This window comes from Microcaecilia unicolor, chromosome 1 (genome assembly GCF_901765095.1).
Source record: "Microcaecilia unicolor chromosome 1, aMicUni1.1, whole genome shotgun sequence".
In the NCBI taxonomy this organism is placed as follows: Eukaryota; Metazoa; Chordata; class Amphibia; order Gymnophiona; family Siphonopidae; genus Microcaecilia; species Microcaecilia unicolor.
This window is the reverse complement of record NC_044031.1, coordinates 49,791,573-49,804,096: the sequence shown is the minus strand read 5'-3', so window position 1 is coordinate 49,804,096 and position 12,524 is coordinate 49,791,573.

Genomic DNA, 12,524 nt, shown 5'->3' with positions numbered 1-12,524 from the left:
TCCAACACCTTTCTTTTCAGGCAAAGCTGCTTTCTCAAACGAGCTTCTTCCTTTCCATACAGACTCTTCTGTGCTGCTGGGGCCAACTTCTGCAGGGTTCTAGCCCTGTTTAGTTTTTTCCCCAGCACTTCCACCTCCTTCCCCAGGGCTTCAATCCTCCTCATCCTGTCCACGATACCTCTGGCTGAAGAATCTGGGCTGCTGCTTCCCAGCTGCCCTACCCCCTCCTCCTCCTCTTCCTCAGACCACTCATCCTCACTGTACAACGGGTCCAGCACCGGCTGAAGCTCCTGACTCTCTTCCATCCTCTGTTCTGCCACTTTCTGGGCCTGCGGGACCCTCACCCTCTGCCTCCCCCTCCCATGCTCTTCGTGCTCCTTACCCGGTAACCGCTGGGTCATGGGAGGGGTGCTGGGTCTACTGTCCCCCCTGGACCTCGAGGCTCCACGGTCCAGGGGACTCCGCTCTCTTCTCCCAGGGGCCAGGCTCGGCTGAGAGCTGCTTCTCCGTCTCTCCTGGTAGCTGGGCCCGGCCGTTTCCCGAGCCGGGCCCTGCCCTGAGGAGTGCTCCCCAGAGCCCTGCCTCATGGCTGGGAAGGGAGCTAGGCCTTGCTCCCCTCCCTTCCTCTAACCACAGAGCCTCCTGTAGTATGTCCTTCTCCTTCAGTGTCTAGCTACACACTGACTTGGAATGCCCTCCCGCGGGAGGTGGTGGAGATGGAAACGGTAACGGAATTCAAACATGCTTGGGATATGCATAAAGGAATCCTGTGCAGTAGGAATGAATCCTCAGAAGCTTAGCCAAAATTGGGTGGCGGAGCAGGTGGGGGAAGAGAGGTTGGTGGTTGGGAGGCGAGGATAGTGGAGGGCAGACTTATTCAGTCGTGGCATGGAGTAAGGAATGGTTAGTTTAGCCAAGTAATCTGGAGAGCTTTAAAAATAAGCAAAACTTTGTAATGAATTTTTAATTCAACCGGAAGCCAGTTGAGCTTTTTGAAAAGGGGAGTAGCATGGTCTCTTTGTTTAGCTTTACATAATACCCAAGCCCCAGTGTTCTGAAGAATCTGTAAACTTTTTAACTCAGACTTGGTAACAGCTGCGTAGACTACATTACAGTAATCCAGAAGGGAACTGATTAAGGCGTGAAATAATGAGTGAAGAGAAGCAAAGTCTAAGAAGTCTGATTTTACAGAGAGCTAGAAAACTGGAACACAAACTGAAGAGATCTGTGAGGAAAAAGATAAACAGGAATGAATGGTAACACCAAGGTATTTAAAGTGTTCAACTATGAAGGGATGCTAAAAGGGGAAGGAAGAGGACGAAAGAGATAGATGTTGGGCCCAGGGTGCAAGGAAGGGAGATACTGAGAGTGATGTGGGCAGTGGGAGAGAAGAAGGAGGGAAGAGAGGTTGTACATGGGGATGGATGAGAGGGAGGGATAGATATACACTAGAGGGGAAAGAGAAAAAGAGGGAGATTGTGGATCCAGGGACAGAAGGGAGAAATGCTGGACAATTGGAGGGAGGGAAGAGAGAGAGAGAGGAAGAAATGCTGGACCACAGGGAAAGGGGGGGCTGGAAGATGCTGGGGTGTGTGTGGGTGTGGAAGGGACAGGGAGACATTAGGCTACAAGGGTGGGGAGGGGAGAAAGGGAGCAGGCGTGCTGGGCTAGAAGGTTGGAGGGAGGAAGATGCTGCAAATGGTGGAACTATTTGGGAGAGGCCAAAGGGGAGGTGAGAAGGAAACAAATGAGAGGATGATAGTGATGGGAGGGGGCAGAAATGTGGTAATGGAGAGTTCATTAAATAATGATGAAAGGAAATGGAAGGTTGGAGGAAGGACTGAGAAGAGGAACGGGGCAGCTAGTGGGTGAGAGAAGGAAATGGAATTTGATAGCTGAAAACTAAAAAGGAGAAGGATGAGGACGAGAGTGAAATTTAAGTGAACAGAGAGGCAGTAAAGAAACAAAACAGAGAGGAAAGAGCTAAAAAAGAAATAATGTGTCAAAGGTAGGTGTAGTGAAGGAATGGAATAAGACAGAAGAGAAGAGAAAAGACAAATGGACAGCAAGCAGTTGAAGGAGAATTAGCAGAAAGACAGGAAAAGAGGAAACTGGAACCAGCATGATGGAACAGTAAAACATCCAGACAACAAAGGTACAAAAAAGTATTTTATTTTGAATCTATTAAATGGAATATCAAATGGAAAGAAGACATTGCATAAAACAGAAGACACTGGTACCAAAGCAAATAGAAAAACTAAATGATCAGACAGCAAAGGTAGAAAAAAGTATTTTATTCAGAATTTATTAATTGGAATATGTCAGCTTTTGGAAATGTGCATCTGTGAAATTTTGCACGTAAGTTTCAAATTTTCTGGTATTGCTGCATGCTGAGTCTGACTTCTTGAGTTAACTTTCCAGTTCAGTATTTTGCCTTCATATTTTTTGCTTTCTAGTTCCTTGTATCATGTCTGTTGTGCCATGTGTTTTTCACGAGGTAGTGTATTGGTGTTTTAGAGCCTGGTGTAATTACAGTTCTGCCTTTTCACGCATAAGGTTGCAGCTCATCCTGTCCTTGGAATTAGTGTTGTTATGGTTTAGTAAGGTTATGAGTGTGCTTTTGCACAAGTTTGTGTATAGTGTATTGCAGTGGAGAGATTGTGTGTTGGCTTTACTGAGGTGGCTTATGCATTTCTAAGGTCAACACTTGCATGGTATGGGAAAGGGGGTGGGGAAACATAGTAACATAGTAGATGATGGCAGAAAAAGACCTGCACGGTCCATCCAGTCTGCCCAAGAAGATAAATTCATATGTGCTACTTTTTTTATTTGTACTGTCCTCTTCAGTGCACAAACCGTATAAGTCTGGCCAGCCCTATCCCCGCCTCCCAACCACCAACCCTGCCTCCCAACCACCAGCTCTGGCACAGACCGTATAAGTCTGCCCAGCACTATCCCCATACTACTGGAGTGGAAGAGGGAGTGCTGGGTAAGGAGGAAAGAAGGAAGGGAGAAAGAGCTGGCTTGATATCTCATACATATTCATTATGGTTATTCCCAAAAAAAGCCTGCTCTTTTTCCCTTCCTTCCTTCCTCCATATTAGCATATTCATTTGCATATGTATATATGCAAATGAATATGCTAATATGCTCCACCCCATCCTTTGCCCCCCCAAATGAAACAGTCAAACTACGCCTATGGTGGCCACTATCAGCCTGCCATTATTTGCGTGTTTATATGAGTATATATATATATATATATATATATATATATATATATGCACTGTTATGTGAGCAGATTGATACACATAAGAACGGCAGTAGAAACTGCTAATAACAGCAGCTGATAATCTTAAATATATACGAAAAACAGAAAAAAGAAGATAAGTTTAACAAAAAAAGAAAATTTTCAATTTAAATTATCAGCATTTGAAGGGAGGAAGGGGGTCTTGTCAATGATTACAAATTGTCACAAAAGGGTTCTCACCATTGAGTGAGCAAAAAGATAAGATTACCCAGTGACTATATATATGAGACTTCCCCCTATAGTAATATAAGAATAATCAAAGATAGAACATAACAGTAGTTGACTCCAGGTCTTTCTATCTACCATAGAGTTGTTGGCTTATCCCAGGAATAAGCAGTGGATTTTCCCAAGTCCATCTTAATAACGGAAACATATCAGCAGGCCACAAAAGGGGAGGAGAATAAATTCACAGGATGAGAGTCAGTTGGACAGTCCACAAGTCAGAAATAAAAAATGGTGCCTCACCATTTGAGGGGAAAAGACAGTCAAGGTCAGGATAAGCAAGCCAGAAAAGCCAGGTTTTAAGAGCAGCTCTAAATTTTTTTTGTGAGAGGTTTCTGAGCATAAGTCTACTGGGAGCCGTCCGGTAAGATGGAGGTGTACAGCTGAAGGAAGTAGAGTGCAACATATCCAGTCAGGGCATAGTGAACAGAGCTATAATCAGTTGGTGCATATGTGAAGAAAGTACATTTCTAGAACTGTATGGCGTAAGGAGGAAGGACAAAGAAAGGGGGTCGCCACTAGGAAATGCATTATGAGTAAGAACCAGGACCTTATACCATATTCTGCTGGAAATTGGGGAGCCAGTGTTGTTTATTTGTTACATTTGTATCCCACATTTTCCAACCTATTTGCAGGCTCAAAGTGGCTTACATTGTACCGGAGAGGCATTCGCCGACTTCGGTATGAACAAATACAAGGTGAAGTTGTAGTAAAATAAGGTTCATGTGGAACAGACATATTGGGAATCGTAGGCTGGAAAAGTTATGTTATGCTATTACGTGCTTTGGTTTCGTTGTGTTGCAGAGTTCAGGCATTTAAGTTGGGTCGGTAGGATATGCCTTTTTAAATAGGTTAGTTTTTAGTGATTTCCAAAAGTTTAGGTGGTCAAACGTTGTTTTCACGGCTTTTATAAATGCATTCCACAGTTGTGTGCTTAAAAAGGAGAAACTGGATGCATAAGTTGATTTGTATTTTAGTCCTTTGCAACTTAGATAGTGGAGATTGAGATATGTTCGTGTTGAGCTGGACGTGTTTCTGGTTGGTAGGTCTATGAGATCGGTCATGTATCCTGGGGCTTTGCCGTAGATAATCTTGTGAACCAGGGTACAGATTTTGAAAGCAATACATTCTTTGATTGGGAGCCAGTGCAGTTTTTTGCGTAGGGATTTTGCACTTTCAAATCGTGTTTTTCCAAATATAAGCCTGGCTGCTGTATTTTGAGCGGTCTGAAGTTTCTTTAAGATGTGTTCTTTGCATCCTGCATAAATTCCATTGCAGTAGTCTACATAGCTTAGTACCATTGATTGTACCAAGTTGTGAAATGTTTCCCTCAGGAAGAATGGTTTCACACGTTTGAGTTTCCACATTGAGTGGAACATTTTCTTTGTCGTGGATTTCACTTGGCTCTCTAGTGTAAGGGTACGATCCATTGTGACGCCGAGGATTTTCAGGCTCTCTGAGAGGGGGAGGGTGTAATCTGGGGTATTTATCCTTGTGGGGTTGATAAGAAACAGGGTGGCATGATCATATTTGTGCACTTTATAGATCGATTTGATACTCAGCACACACCAGTTCCGGCGCTACACAAATATTTTCTATTTTTGTAGCGTGGGAGTCCTTACTGCCACCTGAATGGGTGGTGGTAAGTGGTCTCCTCTGAAATGGCCACGTGGTAAAGAGTGCACTAACCACATGGCCATTTCTTTTCAGGAAGAAAAGACAGCCCTTTACCCACTGTGGTAAAAGGGGGCCTGAGCACATGTCAAAAACACATGCTGAGGCTAGCGAAGGCCCCCTTTTTCCACTGCTTAGTAAAAGGACTCCTAAAAGCAGAGAAGACAGAGCCAGAGGTTTGTTTTCATACTTCAATGCGCGACCGTCTTCCCGCCCGCTACAGCGTGCTCCTCAGACCAGTATAAAGCAAAGACAAGGGAAGACACAACTCCAAAGGGGAGGAGGGCGGGATTGTGAGAACAATCAGCCTGCTGTCCTTGGAGAATACCTGCTACAGGTTAGTAGCCTCGCTTTCTCCAAGGACAAGCAGGCTGCTTGTTCTCACTGATGGGTGACGTCCACGGCAGCCCCAGGATCGGTTTTATTCAGTGGGGTTGACACGCTACACAGTATACCAAACATGAAAGGGTGGTAACATTCAAATCAAATATGCTGATCTGCAGCAGTGTATGATTTTACACTGTGTGAGATAATACGAGCCATAGCATTGAAAACATCCACATGTATATCTGCCCAACTGTCAATAAAAGCACCATTTTGAAAGCAGTCACAGACTGAGCCCTTTAACAATGCCTCTTCAACGTCCGTGTACAGGTCAGTCCATATGCGATTACAGCTTGCTGCTGCTAATGACGAATGAAAATCCATTTGTCCCGCTTGGTAACTAGTTTTGACATAGTAGAAATATCAATACCAAACTTTTCTGCAATGTCCTTTCACTTACAGTGGTTATCTATCATCTTTATAATCTCCATTTTTGCATTTAAGTCCAAATCAACACAGTTACGCTTAGCTGCTCCTAATCGGAGTCTGAGTGAAGCTGCAGCTGAGCTAGTTAATATCTGTAATATACTAACTATGAGGTCCTTTTACAAAGGCGTGCTGAAAATGGCCTGTGGTAGTGTAAACGCGTGTTTTGGGCATGCACAGAATCATTCTTCAGCACACTAACCTGCAATGTTCAGCAGGAGATAACCAGCTATCTTCCACTGAATATTGCCCGATAGTCGGTAAAGTGCCATTTAACCAGCCAGGAGCCAGTCTTGGCTGGTTAAATGGTTTTAAATATCGGGAAGTAGGTGCCTCTGTGACTACAATTTCAAAATCTCCTTTATCATTCTCTTCCCAAGCACACAGAACAAGCCTAAAGTGTCAAGGGTACTTGGCACTATGATGGTTCCATCTCAATGGATAAACCACCTTTTCCCTCCTCTGAGCGCACTCAGCTGGGCATAATAGCATGATTTCCAAGATACATTAATCTTATATCCTGAGACAACTCCAGAGCTTTACAAAAATACTAGGACTAGGGGGCACATGATGAAGCTAACAAAGAAGTAAATTTAAAATGAATCAGAGAAAATGTTTCTTCACTCAACGTGTAATTAAACTCTGGAATTTGTTGCCAGAGAACGTAGTAAAAGCAGTTAGCTTAGCTGGTTTTTAAAAAGGTTTGGATGGCTTCCTAAAGGAAAAGTCCATAGACCATTATTAAGATGGACTTGGGGGGAAATCCACTGCTTATTTCTAGGATAAGCAGCAAAAAAATGTATTGTACTTTTTTGGGATCTTGCCAGGTACTTGTGACTTGGATTGGCCATTGTTAGAAACAGGATGCTGGGCTTGATGGGCCTTCGGTCTGTCCCAGTATGGCAATACTTATGTACTTAAGATATCAAGCTCTTGATATCAGCTGTGCACAAGATATTATCCACATAAAGTACAATCTTTCACTCTAAGCCTCAACTCCTATGCCTTTGAACTTAGGCACCTGCCTTAGAGTATTTTGCATTTACTTGTAAGACCATTTCCATAAGTATTGCCTTTACTGTCAGGGAAAAAGTGGTAACACTGTCAGAAGTGCAGAGAGCATGCACTAACTCATTTTATAATGCAGAGGTGTTAGCTAATGCTCGCATTAATGTGTGATTAACATGGTCATTAACATTACTGCCCATTAATTCTTAACTAAACGCCTTTGAAGCATGACTTAGAAGCAATTTTTTTAGTCAATTTGAAGAAGACAATTAAGAGTCCTATCTGATTTAATGAATGGACCTCGTTGGCAAAAAAAGAGAAATGTGTGTGTTGGCAAAGATCCTGGAAAGTGAGAGTAGTTTGTTCTAATCTAGCCTTATTTATTTTCTAACACTTCAGCTAACTTTCTCTAAAAAGGCTATAAAACAGTCAACAGTAGCCGAGTCTGTTGTTTTTGTAATTTTGTGTGCCTTTGGATGATTACTATTATTATGATTATACAACTGGTTTGACTGCATATACCATTTTGGACAGTCAGGCCCAGATTCACTAACTCTATGGAAAAAGTGCATCCTTTACCATTCCTCAGTTGCTGCTTAGCAATTCTGAATAAAACAGGTATGCATGAAGGAAATCGCATGTAAATGAGCTGCTCGCTGTTAGCTCATTTGCATGCGATTTCCTTCCGGGGGGGGGGGGAGTCAGTTGGTCAGCTGAGCATGCGCAAAGCAGCCAAGCGTTAAGCGTGGCTGTTCTGCGCATGCCAAAGACGGCTTCATTCATGCAGACAAGCTGCATGTATAATAGACATCTACAGCCTCCGATAAATTGCCACAGAAATGCCTGTTATGCTTCTTGCACTTTAAAAAAAAGCAGAAGTGCCTGCCAATCACAGCGCGTTTAGCTGTCACTGGTGTCAGCTAAATGTGATGTGATTGGAGGAACGAGACCTGGGTCTCCCTCGGATCTTTGCTGTCTCTCTACCTGTGCATAAGGGGGAAGTTCTCTCTCTTTCCAGGGTCCTGCTCTGTTTCCCTCTGCTGCACAATGCCAAAGACGACTTCATATATGCAGTCAAGCTGCATGTATAATAGCCATCTACAGCCTCCAATAAATCCAGTATAGTTTTGTAGGCGATGGCCATTGGAAGCAGCAACAACTGGCACTTCAACAACTTCCTTGCACCAGCAACAGCTCACATTAGCCCCAGCCAGGCATTAACGAGAGGTGCAGACCTCCCGTTAGGTTTTCCACAGTAAAGATAGGGACAACTTTTGTGCATGGGGTCAGCAAACAGCTGTGCATAACCTTGCATGTACATTATAATACTAATTAGCTCATTATAATAGCTTTTAGATTATTTGCATTCCGTTTTCGTTAGCTGCTACCATGACAGGAAAATGGCTCGAAGAGCCCTTTTGTGCATGTCTCATTTTACTACTTACAAAACTGGCTAGAATTGGTTTAAAAAACCACGTTACTGGCTCATTAGGTTTAGTGCATCTGCCTCTCAGTTGTTAGCAGGGAAAGCAGTCATAATCTATTAACCCCCTAATTCCATAAAAGTTGCCAAAAATTGTGTGTGCAAATTTAGGCAAGTGCTCAATTTGGACGTGCAATTTAATTCAATAATGAGCTAATTATTGCCAATAATTGGTTTCTTAACAAGTACCTATTGGCACTAATTACATTTAATTGGCATTTAGGCATAAAATTTACACATGATCTGAAAAGGGGGGAGGTGCAAAAATTGAAGGGGCATGGGCGTAACAGGGGTGTTCCTAAAATGAATCCATGTTGTTATAGAATAGCAGCACATTTCAATTTGTGCAAATGGCTACTTCTAAAGTTAAGCACGATTCCTGGGCGTAAGCGCTATTCTATTAACCATGCCTAACTTTAAGCCCAGCTTAAAGAATAGCACTTTTTCAGCGCTGATTTTAATTTATTTATTAGGATTTATTTACCGCCTTTTTGAAGGAATTCACTCAAAGCGGTGTACAGTAAGAACAGATCAAACATGAGCAATAGACAATTACAGCAGTAAAAATATTCAAATAACAATACAAAGTATGGGATAGTACACTACTTACAATGTCAGCACAATATGTAATAGAATGTTTTAATTGACAGCATACGGTATAAGCAAAGATAGAACATATATTTTTCGGACTATAAGACGCACTTTTTCCCCCCAAATTTGGGAGGAAAATGGGGGGTGCATCTTATAGTCCGAAGTTAGAGATTTGGCTGGCTGGCTGGCAGCCAAGCCGAGGTCCTCTTCTTCCTAATCCCGCGCAAGGCTTCGTTCTAGTCTGACGTCCTGCACGTACAACGTACAGGACGTCAGACTCACAGAAACAGAACGAAGGCTTGCAAGACTTCCTTCTGTTTCTGTGAGTCTGACATCCTGCACGTACAACGTGCAGGACGTCAGACTAGAACGAAGCCTTGCGCGGGATTGGGAAGAAGAGGACCTCGGCTCGGCTGGCGGGGATTGGGGTCCCCCACCAGCAAAGGTAGGTGAGGGCGGGTTGGTGGCAGGAGGGGGGTCGAGAGGGTTGTCAGCAGGGGGGTCCAGGGGCAAATCTACGGGGACCCAGGCCCCCGTGGCCCCATACTGGCTATGCCACTGGTGCGGTCTCTTTGATTCCTCTTTTGATTAAGATTTCTTCTTTATTTTTGGACTTGGTACTTCTACCCATATTGAAGACTTCAGATTTAAAAGATGTTTTTTCCTCTATAGCTTATCCATACTGATTTTTTGTTGTCTATATTTCTTTGCATGGAATTCATTGGCAAACTCCATAAAACTAAAAATAAAGAATGCCCAGACATGTGACATCCATGAGGCCTCTTTTTACAGATCTGCCTAAGAACATGTCTTTTTTTTTCCACCTCAGCTCTGGAATGAATACATTTCTATGCCACCTGGTGATGGAAGAATCCAGGCTCTGATTATTGCTCACTCTGAAGGCCAAACTTTATTGATAACCTGCCATGTCATACAGCAATAAAGTATGCAAGCTTTGAACTTTTGACAGTTTTCCTGAATTGATTTTCTGATCTTGGCAGTTTATTCCTTCACCACTCATTTGAGTGTATTTATTTTAACTGATTACAAACAACTTTTAGCAGCAGCTTAAATATTATGTCCATCGACAGCCTTTACACACTTGGCATTTGGGAATAGAAGCTGGCAAAGTAAGATCCCCAGTCAGTACAAACCAACAGCTTCTAAGGCCACTGTCACGGATCCAGTTCTGTTCAAAGCTAGGAAGTTAACTCAGGGCACATCTGAAGTCACGTGGCTAGAGAGAGGTTTGCGAGCCACAGTTACTGCAATGGTACGGAGGCACGTGGAACAGGGAGGCAGTCTGAGTCAATGTACCTCTCTGAATGAGCGTACCTCGTTGAAGAGTGTTGTGGTTGCGGTGCTGCAGCCTGGCTGGAAGTACGCTGTGGGACGTGTGCACGGCGAGGCATGCTGGCTATGGAATAAGATAGGCCTTTATTGAGGGGCATGCGAGGCCACTAACAAGGACCGCGAGGGAAAACAAAAAGAAGGACAAAATGGCCGACTATGAGAGAAAACGGCCAAAATGGGCGGCTCTGGGACAAAACGCCCAAAATGGCCGACCATGCGGGAAACCAGGCAAAATAAAAGGCGGCCGCGAAGCCAAAGAGGCTGTTTACTGTGTAGGCTGCAGAAGCAGAACCGAAATGCACAACCGACTACACGGAAAAAAAAATGGCCTAAATAAAAGGCGCCCGTGCGATCAGCTGATCGAATGGGCGGCCACAACCGCTCTGCGCAGTAACACTTCACAGTCGGCTGCTGCGAGCAGGGAAAGAGTCTGCGTTTACCGCGTTGGTGGACCCGGGTACCTCTGAAAAGTCATGGGTCATGAAAACTCCTGCACCGCTTGCTGCCGACAAAGAGACCTCCCCCGCCTCGTCGGCAGCTCTTTACGCGGCACATGGGGCACCTCCGAAGCCCCTCCCCCTTCCGGTCCCCCAACCAATGGCGGGCAGGGGTTCCTGCCATGTCACCCAGACTGTCGGGGGGAAGCCAGAAGGGAAGGGTCGCTCGGGCCGAGGAGCTGCCACAGGCAGCCGCCATGTTACGTGCGGCTGCTCGACCTGCTCCTCGCTGGCCTTCTTTTACTGCAAGACTGAACCCCCCTAATTCTAGTTCTGCACCTGAATTTCCAACTAATGCACAAATTTGCATGCAGAAGTTAAAAAATAAAACCAGAAGTTTCTAGGTTGTGTATTGATAACTGCTGTTGCGACTTGTTCCCTTTTGGGACTTCTATTGCTGTTTATTTTCAGTTATATGACTTGTTGTATCAGATCTATTCTTGGTTTTAGTTTTGTCTCTAACTGTTTAATAAAGACTTCTTTCATTTTCAAAAAATAAGACCAGTTCTGCACACAACGTAGGGGTCCTTTTACTAAGGTGCGCCAAAAAGTGGCGCCCATGCTACCCCAGCGGTAGTGCCGATTTGGCATTAGCCCCACTGCTGCTTAGTAAAAGGACCCCTTAGTCAGTATTCTATAAGTGGTGTGCTCAAGCTCTACAGCATGCAAATTCAAGGGAGTGTGGACCTAGGAGGGGCATGACCAGGTTGAGGCATGTCGGTCAGTTATGCATGTGAGTTATAGAGGATTAGAATTTACGCGCCTAACTGCCTATAGTTAGGTATGCCAACAGAATCGAATCAATAATAAGTATCCGTTTATCACTGGTAAATAAATTAAGTATAACACTCTACTAAAACCAGGATATAAGAAACCTATTTCGAATTAAATTACTCAAAATTGCCACAAACTGTATAGTTGATAGAATATCATTCTATATGATATTTTGTTTAGAGCACCCTCAGATATTCCCACTATACAGAGCACACAGAAAATTTCTGTTGCTTAGTGGTGTAGCACTTCTTTCATCGGGTTGCTCGTTTTATACGTGATAAAACACCTAAAAAGTGCTAACAGACTGGTATAATTTTTCAAAAAATGTGTACCAAACCAGCCTTGTATATACCAATTGAAAAGGTGCAACCTACACCAATGTTCATCAGTGGCAATTTTTATCAATTTTTTCAAGAAACCAATAAACACTTATCTGAATAGTGCTTTCATATTATCTCCTCAACGTCTTGTTGTATCTATGAATAAATGAATGTCCGGCCCTTTGTCTTCCCCTGAACACGCCCGACACCGCGGGTTTCAGAATTCTTTCCTCAGGGACTAGGGTTAAGGCGGCCTCCTGCTCATAATGTTGTTGAGAAGGAATAGGTGGAGGGGCATAATTGAATGAAAACGTCTATCTCCATGGGCGTTTATCTCTGAGAACGGGTCCGTGAAGGGGCGGACCGAACCGTATTTTCGAAAAATATAGACGTCCATGTTTTATTCGACAATTTGTGAGCTGGGCGTTTTTGTTTTTCAGTGATAATGGAAAATGAAAGCGCCCAGCTCAAAAACGAATAAATCC